The following is a 15771-nucleotide window of genomic DNA, read 5'->3' on the forward strand; positions in this document are numbered from 1 at the left end:
AAACAAAGAAAGCAGAACGAGTGATGAACAAAGGTGGGCTTAAATAGCGTCTGTGATTACAACAGGTGCGCGTCAGAAACACAAGCGGCAGGTGGAATTAATAAGTAACTATGGTAACCAACTCAAAGGTGCACAGACAGGAACAAAATGAGTCCAAGACTGTTAAGATTGATCTGCGCTCTTACTCTGTGTGGCTTTATTGTGTAGGTTGGATGTTGTAGCGCATGTTCCCCTCTTGGGGCGCTCTGCTGTGTTGTGTGTTCAAACAGAAGAAGAAATAAAGTTATCCTCGTGTGAGAGGACGTCGATCAGTCTCGATGAAAGTGTCGTTTATGTACACGCACAAAGAACTCCACGAAGCTCAAACACCTTAACAGGTTATGGTGCCCAGGAACCCTAGAGATTCCAGCCAACTCAAGCAAACAAGGCGAGGTAGCGTTGAGTCGACGCACGGACAGAGAAGCCAAGAAAGTTTGCAGGTGTGGACTTGAGCTAACAGAGGAGAACTGCTTGACCAAGGATAAAGGTATTGCAAACGTGAAGTATTACACGGAGCATAAAAGTGACTTTAGCCAATAAAGTAGCGTGTACCCTCGAAGAAGAAGTAACCGCGGTAAAGTTTGAGCTAATTAGCATAGCATAGTGCTAAAGTGCGGAGCTTAAACAAATATGGCGGCTCGTACTACTGGAGCAGTATCACCGCAACTGTACTTTGATGGATCCGAAAGCAAGTATGACCTTTGGGAAGCAAGATTTTTGGGACACTTACATATTTTAAAGTTGAAAGACACTGTTCTATATGAACCTGTAGGAGAAGAGCAAGCAGCAGCGGACAGAATAAAGAATCCAGACTGCTATGCAGAGCTCATCAGGTTGATCGATGATAAAAACTTGTCTTTAATAAGACATGATGCTGCATATGATGGCAGGAAAGCACTGAAAATACTGAGGGACCATTACTCAGGAAAAAGCAAGCCACGAATAATCAACCTGTACACGTCCTTGACAAAACTACGGAAAGCAGACAGAGAGTCAACTACGGACTACATCATCAGAGCAGAAAACCTGATTACAGCACTTCGTGATGCCGGTGAGACTCTCAGTGATAGTCTGATCATAGCCATGATTCTTGGAGGCCTACCTGACTCTTACAAGCCATTAGCTGTACATGTAACGCAAAATGAAGACAATGTGACATTTACAGATTTCAAAAGAAGATTACGTATTTACGAAGAGTCAGAGAAAATGAGTACTGCTGAGCCAACAGACAATGTGATGAAAACGTTCACAAAACAAGATAGAAATATCCAGAAGAAGTACACCAGCAGCACTAAAAGTAGAAGTGAAGATGGAGATCTGACATGTTTCAAATGTGGATTAAAAGGACACAGAGCAAGAATGTGTATCCGAAAAGTGTGGTGCAACTTTTGTAAGAGCAACACACACCAAGAAACCATATGCAAAAAGAAAGATAAACGAGACAATGTCAGAAAGGTTACTGATGAACAATCCAATGATTACCTCTTCAAAGCGGCACAAGAAGAAAGTGAGTCAGCACCCAAAATAAAGATGAAAGGCATTATGGTGGATGCAGGAGCGACATCCCACATTGTAAATGATGTAAATAACTTTACAAGCTTTGACAACACTTTTCAACCAGAGACTCATTCAGTGGAACTAGCTGATGGGACAAGATGCAGTGGAATGGCCCAAGGAAGAGGAACAGCAATGATACATCTAGTGGACAGCGATGGACGACAGCACAGGGCACAACTACGAAATGCTCTGTACATGCCCTCATATCCCCACAACATCTTTTCAGTGGCGAGAGCAGCCGACGGAGGAGCAACCATAACGTTCAAGAAAGGAGAGAGCCACATGATCACTTAAGATGGTAACAGATTTAACATAAACGAAAATGAGAAGCTATATTATCTACCAACTGTTGATGCAAATGAAGATCAGTGTAAAGTTTGTCATGACGTACAAACATGGCACGAGATTCTAGGGCACTGCAACTATGATGATGTAATCAAACTCCAAACTGTGGTCAAAGGTATGGTAATTAAGGGAAATGTTGTTAAGCCAGATCAGATGTGTGAAATATGTACAAAAGGCAAGTTTACCCAAACGAGAAATAGGGAGCTAGATGCTAAAGCAAATAAACCCCTGGAGTTAATCCATACAGACCTAGCAGGGCCAATGACAACTGAGAGCATAGAAGGACACAAATACGCACAATGTTTCACAGATGACTATTCAGGTGCTGTATTAGTATATTTCCTTAAGTCAAAAAGTGATGCAATTGCTGCAACAGAAAAGTTCTTAGCAGATGTAGCACCCTATGGAGATGTGAAGTGTATACGTTCAGACAACGGCACTGAGTTTACAAACAGAGAGTTCCAAATGTTACTAACAAAGAACAAAATAAGACATGAGACGTCAGCGCCTTATTCGCCACACCAAAATGGCACAGCAGAGAGAGAATGGCGAACACTGTTTGACATGGCTAGATGCTTACTGATAGAAAGCAAACTACCAAACTATTTGTGGAACTATGCCATTCAAACAGCAGCTCATGTTAGAAACAGGTGTTACAATAGACGGACAAAGAAAACAGCATATGAGTTACTTACAGGAAAAGTACCAAATGTGTCACAAATGCAAAAGTTTGGGTCTACATGTTTTAGTTACAAACAAGAAAAAGGAAAACTAGACTCCAAAAGTGAGCAGGGCATTTTCATAGGATATGATAAAAACAGCCCAGCCTTCCTTGTATATTATCCAGAAATGGAAAAGGTCCAAAAGATCGGTGAGATTCGCAACCAAAACAAGTGTAGAGAGAGAGACACAAACTTTGGAGCCATACGCAGGACATGACATTGGCAACAGAGACAATGCAGTCTGTGACAGTGACCAGAAGGATGAGGACAGAGTTCAACCTGAAAACAGAACTGAGGATTTAAATGAGCAGGAAGATGTGGAACAGTCAGCGGCAAATGCCGAAACAGAAATCAGAAAGAATCCATTCAGGATAAAACAAAAGCCAGTTTATTTACAAGATTTTGAGACTGATGATTCATTGGACAGATTACAAACATGCGTTGATTTCTGTTATCGAGCAGTTTGTGACATTCCAGAAACTTATCAGGAAGCCGTGTTATCATCCAAGTCAATGCACTGGAAAAACGCCATGGATGAGGAGATGAACTCACTAGTGGAAAATGACACATTCCAGTTGACTGACTTACCTCCAGGTAAGCGAGCTTTAAAAGCAAAGTGGGTTTATGCACTCAAAACAGACACAGATGGATCTAATAAATATAAGGCGAGATTTGTTGCCAAAGGATACGACCAGAAAGTAGGAACTGATTACGAAGAGACGTTTTCACCGACAGCTGACATGTTAAGTGTAAGAATTCTCATGCAGAAGGCGGCACAGGAGGACCTAATCTTACATCAGATGGACGTGAAGACCGCGTATCTGCATGCACCCATAGACTGTGAAATCTATTTAGAACAACCACAAGGATACGAGAAAAACTCTAACACTGGTGAAAAACTGGTATGTAAACTGAACAAATCATTGTATGGACTCAAACAGTCGGGCAGAAACTGGAATACAGTGTTACACACCCATTTATGTGAAAATGACTTTGTGCAAAATGAAGCAGATCATTGTGTGTACACAAGAGAAAAATATGGTCAAAAGGTAATACTTATTATTTGGGTAGATGACCTTATTTTAGCTACTTCAAGTGAAAAATCAATGCAGGATGTAAAAAGAATGTTAACTCAGATTGAGATTCAAAATGAAGGATTTGGGAATCCTAAAACATTTCTTAGGAATAGACTTTGAACAAACAAATGGACTAGTCAAAATGTCATAAGAGAGATATGTGAAAAAGGTTTTACAAAAGTTTGATATGGAAAATTGTAAACCAAGAGAAACTCCTTGTGAACCAAAACTTGATTACGCAGAAAATGCTGAAAAGTTGAAACAACCAAGACAGTACAGAGAAGCAGTGGGAAGTTTAATTTACTTATCAACATGCACTCGACCTGACATAAGCTTTGTTGTGAGTAAACTATCTCAACACTTTAATGAACCTACTATGGAACATTGGAATACAGTGAAACATGTATTCAGATACCTAAAAGGTACATCAGAACAAGGACTTGATAACTATCAATATGTTAAAACAAAAGTGTACGATGTTTACAAATTGGTTTAACACAGTGAGCTAATAGCGAGTGGGGGTGTTAAGATTGATCTGCGCTCTTACTCTGTGTGGCTTTATTGTGTAGGTTGGATGTTGTAGCGCATGTTCCCCTCTTGGGGCGCTCTGCTGTGTTGTGTGTTCAAACAGAAGAAGAAATAAAGTTATCCTCGTGTGAGAGGACGTTGATCAGACTCGATGAAAGTGTCGTTTATGTACACGCACAAAGAACCTCACGAAGCTCAAACACCTTAACAAAGACTAACAGAAAACCCAAACAGAAATATGATCCGGGCAGCGGATCATAACATTAAAGGTGTTTAATGATAATGCAAGCATGTTTAACACATATAGTTAATATTGTTAATACATTAAAGGTGTTTAATGATAATACAAGTATGTTTAATACATATAGTTAATATTGTTAACAAGTTAAAGGTGTTTAAAGATAATGCAAGCATGTTTAACACATATAGTTAATATTGTTAACAAGTTAAAGGTGGTTAAAAATAATACAAGCATGTTTAACACAAATAGTTAATATTGTTAACAACTTAAAGGTGGTTAAAGATAAAACAAGCATGTTTAACACATATAGTTAAATAAATGATAAATGGGTTGTACTTGTATAGCGCTTTTCTACCTTCAAGGTACTCAAAGCGCTTTGACACTACTTCCACATTTACCCATTCACACACACATTCACACACTGATGGAGGGAGCTGCCATGCAAGGCGCTAACCAGCACCCATCAGGAGCAAGGGTGAAGTGTCTTGCTCAGGCCACAACGGACATGACGAGGTTGGTACTAGGTGGGGATTGAACCAGGGACCCTCGGGTCGCGCACGGCCACTCTTCCACTGCGCCACGCCGTCCCTGTTAATTAGTAAATTAGTTAATATCATATTATTATTATTATATTATTATAATATTAATATATTAGTTAATAATATGTTAGTTAATATTGTTAACAACTTAAAGGTGGTTAAAGATAATACAAGCATGTTTAGCACATATAGTTAATATTGTTAACAAGTTAAAGGTGGTTAAAGATAATACAAGCATGTTTAACACATATAGATTCCTTTCTTTCATGAAGACAAGAATATAAGTTGGTGTATTACCTGATTCTGATGACTTGCATAGATAGGAATCAGACAGTGGGGATGATAACGTCCGCATTTTCGAATGGAGGAGAAAAAAAGTCCTCCTTTCTGTCCAATACCACATGAAAGTGGTTGGTTTTTGGCATCTTATTTGTCCAGCTTCCGTACTCCTTTGTATACACTTTACAAGAAATACATTGTCGGCAAACTCCGTAGCTTGCTAGCTTGTCCACACGCCAGCTTTCTGAGACTCTTATTTTGGTAGCGCAGGCAGGATGAAGCAGAGCTTTTATTGTGCAACTCTGCAGTCGATCTTTGGAGTTTTGACGACAGGTACGGCGCCAGAGTCTGTTGAAATAAAGTGTTTCTCGCCTTCCAGTCGGTCATTTTAATGAGCTGGCAGCAGCCAGCGTCATCTCAGAAGACCCTCGGGTGCCGTGAATGTCAATCAAGTGACGAAAGTGACGTCATAGTGAAGATTTATGATCGCTCATTTTTAGGACTATTTTTTTAATGCCTGGCTGGTGATCGACTGACACACCCTCCGAGATCGACCGGTAGATCGCGATCGACGTAATGAGCACCCCTGGTTTAAAGCATTACATTATATCCTGCACCCTTATTCGCTTTAGGTTAGCTATCACTGAATTTATAGATTATCACAGTGGCGGGCCGTGCGTTTCCCACCTAAACCTTCAGTGATCTCCGACTTCAATGATTACCTCTCCATCCATCCATTTTCTACCGCTTGTCCCTTTTGGGGTCAGTACCATAATTGATGTCACCACATGACCATTGCTGGAGAAATACTATACAGGAACACATTTTCACCCTACAGGGCATTGAATCACATCAACAGTTTACAAAACGGGTTATTTTCTGGCGCAATTAAAAATCAATTAAAACGCATCAACAATGAAAACATATACCGTAAATTTCTCTGCTTGGCTTATGCAACTTCCGGTCATTAAAGTTTGATTCAAAGTACACACTTCTCAAAGATATAATAACAGCCCTGACCACATGATGGTGACAAATACACATGTAACAATGTTGATTAAATGACAAGCATGACACACTTTAACAACAAGAGTTTACAACATTTAGTTATAACAGAACAGCTACTGTCAACAACTTGTGATCTGATTGGCTATCGCAACTGTCTCTCAACTCTATGTGTTCTCAAATTCATCCGCTAACAGTCCCGATGAGTATCCAATATCCAATCACAGGACGCGTAAATGTCACGTTCAACGTGAGGCCATCTAGAAGGCCTTACTGACAACAACTCGTGATCTGATTGGCTATCGCAACTGTCTATCAACTGTATGGGCCCGTTCACTTGCAGTGCACAAACGCCCGCATTGTTGATTCTGAACAGTGACGTGCGGTGAGGTTGATGGCTGGTGAGGCACTGACTTCATCACAGTCAGATTTACAAACATATGAACCCTAAAGAGTATCTTATTCACCATTTGATTGGCAGCAGTTAACGGGTTATGTTTAAAAGCTCATACCAGCATTCTTCCCTGCTTGGCACTCAGCATCAGGGGTTGGAATTGGGGGTTAAATCACCAAAAATTATTCCCGGGCGCGGCACCGCTGCTGCCCACTGCTCCCCTCACCTCCCAGTGGGTGATCAAGGGGATGGGTTAAATGCAGAGGACAAATTTAATTACACCTAGTGTGTGTGTGACAATCATTGGTACTTTAACTTAACTTTAACTTTACACATACAAACTGTAGCACACAAAAAAGCACATTTAATAAGAAAAAACGTTATTATGGTCTTGCCTTTACTTATAAATGAAGTTCGTGCGCCGCTGTTGTGCTGGATTAATGCACCCCCGGGGTAGAATGCACCCCCTGACGGGAGTGTTATATCAACTAAAGCCCTCACTTAAACTTTCCACGTGCAAGATTGAATCTATTTACAAAAATGTAACCGAGGGTTTATAAATGTCGCCTATACTGTATGAAACTACAAAATAACAAACACGGAGGCTCCAGTTTACACGAGGACCACTTTATTTACCTTCTTTCAAAAACCTCCGCTCCACTCCAACGTGTCATCACTTCCGCTCTTAGCGCCTTCAAAATAAGAGCTCAAGGCATATACTGCGCATAACAGGAACTTAACATCACAAAGAGGAAAGCCCACATAATAGGTTACAAAAGTTATTTAATAAGAAGCCAAAAAGTGCAAAAACAATAATGTTCGTGTTGGAGTTGTGAATTAGGTACACCTGCAGTCTGCAGGTGTACCTAATGTTGTGGCCCTGCAGTCATTCACAACTCCTCCAACACGAACATTATTGTTTTTGCACTTTTTGGCTTCTTATGAAATAACTTTTTTAAATAGATTCAATCTTGCACGTGGAAAGTTTAAGCGTGGGCTTTAGTTGATACAACACTCCCGTCAGGGGTTGCATTCTACGGCGGGGGTGCAGGAGGCGGGATTACTGCGAGCCTCAGCCAGTGCGTCTTTTGCAGCCGTTTTATGATCGCTCAGCACAAGAAATACGTTACACACATCCAGTTGTTGACAAAATACACTTTACATTATATACCTCAGCTAACTAAACTATGGAAATGTATAATATAGTTCATATAGCAATACGGTCTCACTGCACAGCAGGCCAGCAGTTAGCCGAGTCCGCAATCCATGTTGAGGCACAACGCAGTGACGTGCCTCAACTGGCTGCTGTTCACCGCACCGTCTCTTCTCAGTATTTGAACGGCAAATGGGAAAATTCAGCGATTTTAAATAAAAATAATCTAAAACTGGTGAAGTTAAATTAAACTTTATAGTATAATCACTGGATACATGTAACAATTTAATAAAAAAAATGTCTTTTTACATTTTTTTTCTTTCCATGATGGCAGGTGAGGCCCCGCCTCACCTGCCTCTAGTGACTGCACGTCACTGATTCTGAAGGCATGGCAACATAAGCTAGCTGAATTCTGATTGGATACAAATTAAAACTAAAAACAAAATCACTGGAATGAGCATAATATGACATAAAGAGAATATGAATACTTTTAGATATTTAGGGAAAGTAAATTAAAACATAATTTTATCTTTAATTATGATCAGGATTTCTGGTTATGTTTGGCCAGCAAGGCTGGCCTTGACGGCACACCACTGGATTATCATGACCACAACGTGGCAGCAAATTGTTTAATTTTTTCACTGGGACAGTTTGTGTCTATGTCTAGGGGCATAGCCAGTGGCGTGTCAATACATTGTTTTCATAGGTGGCATAGGGGTGGCACCTCGTTCCGCAGGGGTGGCAACCATAAAACAGTCTATCTACCCCAGGAGCTGCTGTAGCTACTACAGTAGTTTACCACGATTACCACCACCAAGTATGGAGTGACTCTTCTTGTAAGGCAATTGTTGACATTAAACAATATTGTAAAGCATTGAGGTATTACAGTACGTCAGACAACTTGCAACCATATTCTCTTTAATAAATAAAGATTGTAACATTCATAAACCTTTATTTACATTTCAACCGATTAGGTCCTCATTCAAATCCACTCTACACATTGCTGGCAACAGAATAGTATAAAATATCACACAGTATGCTCTTAAGAGTATTTGCAAAAAATGTCATGGATTGAGTAGAACTAGAATAACAAAAGAAGGTGGGACTGAGATAACACTCAAAACAGATGAATGCGCCTGTTCTTGTGTTGGTAGGCATACACTTTAAAGACACGTGTGTAAAAAAGTATATCGTAACTAAAATGACTTATGTTTAGCGAAGGACCACGGATGTCTGAAACCTGGCTGTTCATCAATCAAAAAAGAATACCCGCCACGCGGATATGTGCGCGTCGAATCCAGCGATTAAGATTGCGCGCGAATATGTGCGCATCAGATAAGATTGACCGCCACTACAATATGATGCATAAACGATAAAACATTGAATATTAGGAGTACGTGAACCATTCCCACCTTGTTTACTTCCCTGTCTACGTCCTTAAAGTTTTGTAATCCATCACAAATATCAATTTATACATTTTCTATCAATGTCCCTCAAGCTACTCAAATGCATCAAACATGTCAAAGTGTATTTTGCATATTACTCATCAGGCCTAGTAAATGTCTTAAATGGGTGTATTTTTAATTGTGTATGGTACTACTGGACATTTTTTTAATGTCCACATAGTTCAGTGGGCGAGTTGTTTTTGTATCACATTTTTTAACGTTCTGTGTTAGTTTTTGATTAGTTGGACCATGAGTTGGAAAAGCTGTCCAAATTAGTACCTATATAATGACTTAGAGCAATTTAATCTTGTGTTATGCACTCGGTTGTTAAAAATCACTGTGTCCTTCTTCCATCAGGTAGCATAAGTCATAAATCACACTATATTTGTATTCATGTTTCAAAAATAAATGTGGGACAATCTGCGGGCTGTAGTTTGGGGACCCTCGAAATAAGCAATTTGGCGTACCACAAGATGGAGCCCGAATGATGCGCGTATCACAGTTTAAAAAACACTTCCTCGAATTGTTCCAACTCTGAGTGAGGTGGCACCTGGGGTGGCCTGTCAAATTTTAGGGGTGGCACGCGCCACCCCAGGCTACCCCCTGGACACGGCACTGGGCGTAGCAACAAACAGTGGGCACCCATACACAAGATTCCTGAAGGCCCACTCATCCCACCGTAAACCAAACGTCGCCGCCCCATACACACACACTTGGTATGTTTATATGCACTTAAAAACTGCTTTTTGCATGTATTTGGCTGAAACCAGCTTTTAAAACATATGTAAAACCCTAATTAAGTGTGTGACTTTTTAAAAATGGGATCAACATATTTAGAATGTATCTAAATACACCCCTAAATAATTTGGTTTTGGTTTTGTTTTGAAAAAATATTAATAAAAAAAAAGTGCCAAACAATTTAACGTAAAGTAATCAGCATAAGATTTTATTTATTTTTTAAATTTATTTATTTATTCATGTATTTCTTTTTAGGTCACCTTAATATATATATATATTTTTTTATAACTAGAACATGATTTCAAACAGTGAAGGGAAGCTTCCCCTAAAATATAAAAAAAAGTGGTCAAATATGTACTTTTGTGTTTCCATTTCATTGATTACATATGAGCTAAGATGTGTTCAACTTTTTTTTCAGAATCAGCTACTTTCAGGACAGCTGATGCGACTTCCTTCTCATTGATTGTGGTAGCGTCACATTCTATTAAGGAGTGTTGAGCTCAGCGTCCATTGACTTCAATGGGGTAGCATAGTGTGGGTTGTTCCACTGCAGGGAAACTGGACAGTCATTGGATAAATGCTCAGCTTTGTCCTGCCCACAGGCGTCACGCGTCTCTGGAAGTGTATGGAAAGTAGGCTGGGCCTCGGCTGGCCTGGACGCCGGGCTTCTGCATGATGACTGGATAATCTGCCTAAGGTTGAATCCATTTTTGTTGTTGGTTGTCTTCGACATTCTTAATTTGATTTAAGCAACCATATCATTTAACTTTCATGGCTTTATTTATTTTATATTAACATTATGAATTTTTTACATATTTAAATAACCAAAAAATCTGCAAACTTAACAAAACCCCAGGGCCCCTCTGTGCTGTTTTTTATGTACTGTATATATGGTTACAAAAACTAGCCGATGGTGACTAGCCCCTATAACTGAAAACTAATGTTGGCTTTAGCTTTATTTGAATACAAAGTCCATGCTTCTATCCTGCAGGAAAAGCCCTTAGTTATACAAGTATTTATTTATTTTAATTTCAACGGTCAATCAGCCGCTTTGCTTCTATGTAGAAGGATGGCAGTGACAAGCTCTTGCCAGCTCACGTACGCCCCCCGCCCTTCAGGGTCAGTACTGTACTGTGTGCCTCTCCCTATGACATTCCTGGACAATGACCAAAGCGTGGGATTTTCCATTTGGGTATTCGATTCCGTAGAATAATGCGCGGGCAAACGAAATACACGGCAAACCTTCGCCGAAAACAGACAAAGAGTCGGGCATACAAAAATCAAGGAGCTCCTGCATTGGCAACATGCTGACAAACATCTAACCCAGTTTATGAAGGATTGTACAAATCAATCAGTGTCTCGGCTCCATACTTGCCAACCCTCCCGAATTTTCCGGGAGACACCCGAAATTCAGCGCCTCTCCCGAAAACCTCCCGGGACAAATGTTCTCCCGAAAATCTCCCGATTTTCAGCCGGAGAACAGTGGATCCGCTTTCCCACGATATAAACAGCGTGCCTGCCCAATCACGTTATTCCATAAGAGGCGTCCGGCATACCCCGATGAGCATGGTGCAGATGGAGAAGATCTTCTCGGCGTCCATGTTGGCGCACACGTTGCCAAAGCCGACGCTGGTCAGGCCGCTGATGGTGAAGTAGAGGGCGGCAATGTACGAGCTGCGCACCGACAGGCCGCCGACCGTGTTGTTGACGTAGGGCATCTCCAGGTGTTTGCCCAGCTCATGGAGCCATCCTTGAGGAAGAGACGGTAGGACAACAGGGTGACAAGAACTAAATCATCCAGACTAGAGATAAATTGTATAATTATGTTTATCTTACCTAAAAATAAATATATTTATTAATTAAAAAAACAACAACTATATTTTGCCAAAAACATCAAAATTATTTGTATTTTTATTTGTATTTTTTCTGACTCCTTATTACATCCAGCCATAGAATTATACATTAAAATAAACATATTTGAAATAATTAATTTTAAATGATCATAATAATTCATTTAAAATGACCCTATTTAATTATTAAAATAATTGTTTGTTTATCAACAACTTTAGCATTTTATTCATTACATTTTGAAGCTCTCAGAAGCCAAGTTATGTTATATTCCTTAAGATTTATTTATGCAAGTTTCAAGTATCAATTATCTAAACACAGTTTTGTTTGCATATTTTCAGGATGTAAAATATATATGAAATACTTAACTTGGTGAATTCTAGCTGTAAATATACTCCTCCCCTCTTAACCACGCCCCTAGCCAAGCCCCCGCCCCGCCCCGACCACACCCTCACCCCCACCTCTCGAAATTAGAGGTCTCAAGGTTGGCAAGTATGCTCGGCTCACACATCCTCATCTCAGATTAATGTATTTAATCAGGAACTTTGAAAAGTCAGCCATTCTTAAGAATAGACGTCTTAGGTTATCAAATTAATTTTGTTCATGGAATAAATAAAATCACCAGTGGTGCTAAATAACCTCATGTAACGACAGAGATTCACACATCTTTTCAGGAAATGTTATTATACATGTTATTAATTGGAGACTCCTACTTATCCTTAGGTTTGAATGTAAGTGTGAATCGTTGTAAAGTGATTTCCATCCATCCATTTTCTACCGCTTGTCCCTTTCGGGGTCGCAGGGGGTGCTGGAGCCTATCTCAGCTGCATTCGGGCGGAAGGCTGGGTACACCCTGGACAAGTCGCCACCTCATCACAGGGCCAACACAGATAGACAGACAACATTCACACTCACATTCACACACGAGGGCCAATTTAGTGTTACCAATCAATCTATCCCCAGGTGCATGTCTTTGTAGGTGGGAGGAAGCCTGAGTACCCGGTGAGAACCCACACAGTCACGGGGTGAACATGCAAACTTCACACAGAAAGATCCCGAGCCCGGTATTGAACTCAGGACCTTCATATTGTGAGGCACATGCACTAACCCCTGATCACCGTGCTGCTGTAAAGTGATTTATATTTATACGTTGTTTTTTTATTTAGAGACTCAAATCACTTTACATTGTGAAACCCATTATCTACATTTATACTGGGAGCAAGGTAGGTAAAGTGTCTTGCCTAAGGACACAACGGCTGCGACTAGACTTAGACTTAGACGTAGACTTAGACTTAGACAAACTTTAATGATCCACAAGGGAAATTGTTCAACACAGTAGCTCAGTTACAATGATGGAAAGTGTAAGGTTGGAAAGGACAATGCAGGTATAAATAGACTAATATAGCGATAAAACATCAGAATGGAGGAAACTGGATTCGAACCAAGAACCCTCAAGTGTCTGGCTGACTGGTCTGCCATCTGAGCCACACCGCCCCAATTAGTTGTTTGTTTATCACTTAAGGTCAGCTGAGGTAGACCCTGAGCTCACCTGTGTACCTTAAAGGATCAACACTAGAAAACTGATGTCAGAACACACACAACAATAATGGCTGTTTAACCATACAATTATTTACAATACCATATCAAGTACAGTCAGAAAACCAAATAGCTTTGTTGTCTTCAAACTGATATTTAGTTGGAATAAGGATTTATATTTAGGAATATAAAAAAAAAAAATGTATTCTTCAAAAGTAAGTACCGATGAAAGTGTCAAAACAATACGTGGCTGGAACTTATGGTTGAGCATGGGTGTGCTTAGCGGGGGCTCTGTGGAAAAGTAATATTTTTTATGTTTTACTGGCACTTTTGCTAACTCCAGCCGTCAACTCTATCATACATTTTACGAACCTGTCGTATGCAGCTTCTTTTTGGTAAGTTGTGCCTGTGAATTCCGCAATGTCTGGCCAAGGGAAATCCGACAAGTCAGGCCGCTCCAAGCCTCGTGCGCCACCGGATCCAAATATCACGGAGGAGTAGGCCATTTTTAGGAGCATAGGTCAGAAGATGGACGAAATGCGAGGCGACATCCTCGACACACTTAAATCCGTTGTCAGTGGAGAGATAGCGGCTGTTTTGGAGCTGTTCGAGAGCATTCTCTTGTCCTATGGCGTGGCCATCGCTAGCCAAGTACACATTCGCTTGCAGAGCTTTATAAAGTCAAACATGTTCCACAGTTGTCCAGAATCCAGGGAGATTTTAATCGCTGGTCCTTGCTTAATGTATCTGAAGTGGCCCGCGTAAATTCTGTTGAAATGAATGTACATCCGCAATTTTCCTATTTGTTACAGTGTGCGCCACTTTTTCTCTCTCATTTCTTCTTTCGTAAATTTTAGACTTTATTTGGAATAAAAAGACTCACGTTTACTTAAGCAATATTTACAGAGACCCCAATCGTCGGGAGGATTAGCACAACCAAGGTTTAGGTTTTACTACTGGGCCACCGACATTAAAATTCTTGAATGTTAACTGCAAAATTAAGCATTTGATCGCCCTCTGTTATGGCTGGTTATGGAGGCTAACTCAACTAAACCAGTATTTTTTAGGGCTCTGGTTCACTGCCCATCCACAATTCTACTCTCGCTTTTGCGAAAAAATCAGATCGTAAAAACCTCCTTCAGAATTTGGGTTCAGTTCAAACACTATTTTGGTTTACAGACTATTTCTAGTCTTGCACCCATCACTGCTAATCATGCTTTCCCTCCGTCTCTTGTCGACAGTACCTTCTTCAAATGGTTAAGTCTGGGGATCAACAACATTAAATATTCATACAAACGTGTACATTGACGACACGTTTGCCTCTTTCCAGCAACTTTGTGATAAATTGTCAATCCCTAATCAACACTATTTTTGATATCTACAGATCCGCAGTTTTGTTCATACTACTTTTCCCAGGTTCCCAAACGTACCAACTGACACAGTTTTAGATGCTTTTTTGACACCCTTTCCGACTTTGAAAGGATTCATTACACATATCAACAATCACATTTTTCATTTACGCCCTGAGTCTCTGAATTCAATTAAGTCAGTTTGGGAGGGAGACTTAGGAATGACCCTATCTGAGGAGAGCTGGACAGAGATTTTTAAGTAGAGTTCATAAGTCTTCTAGCTGTGCTAGACACAGCCTTATTCAATGCAAGCTAATACATCGTACTTATAATACCAAAGTACGGCTGGCTAAGATGAATGATGGAATATAGGCATTTTCGGTGTTAACAGACTACAGCCAACTTAATTAATATGTTTTGGCTTTGACCATCCCTGTACTGAAATGTTTAATACTTGATCTTTGGTAATTGGAGAAAAGATTGAATCGAATCCTCTAAGCGGACTATTTGGGATGGCCCCTCTGTCATCTTTTCTTAGTAAATCCAAAAAGAACTTGGGAGCATTTACTATTTAGTGGGCTAGAAGAATCCTTGTGCTAAATTGGAAGGCTGCAGCTCCTCTTTGCCACACCAGCTGGTTTAGAGATGTTCTTTATTTCCTTAAATTGGACACAATTACCAGTAGGCTGACATTGAATGGTTGTTCTGTGAAGTTTCAGGAAGTATGGGGTTTCCTAAAATATGTAAAAGAGACTGATTTCAAATTTAACCGCGATTGAAAAGTAATTAAAAGGTAGATAATTGATGAGCCTTTTGTATTCTTGTGTGTATTGCTGCACCGTGTTGGGGACACTCAGGAGTGCAGCTGTCTGTGGCTTCATGTCAATATTTGCCTGTACTTATTTGACTGATGCATGTTTGTTCTTTTACAACTTTATTATTTATTTATGTTATTTTATATTTTGTGGGTTACTTGT

This window comes from Nerophis lumbriciformis, linkage group LG01, assembly GCF_033978685.3.
Source record: "Nerophis lumbriciformis linkage group LG01, RoL_Nlum_v2.1, whole genome shotgun sequence".
NCBI classification, from domain to species: domain Eukaryota; kingdom Metazoa; phylum Chordata; class Actinopteri; order Syngnathiformes; family Syngnathidae; genus Nerophis; species Nerophis lumbriciformis.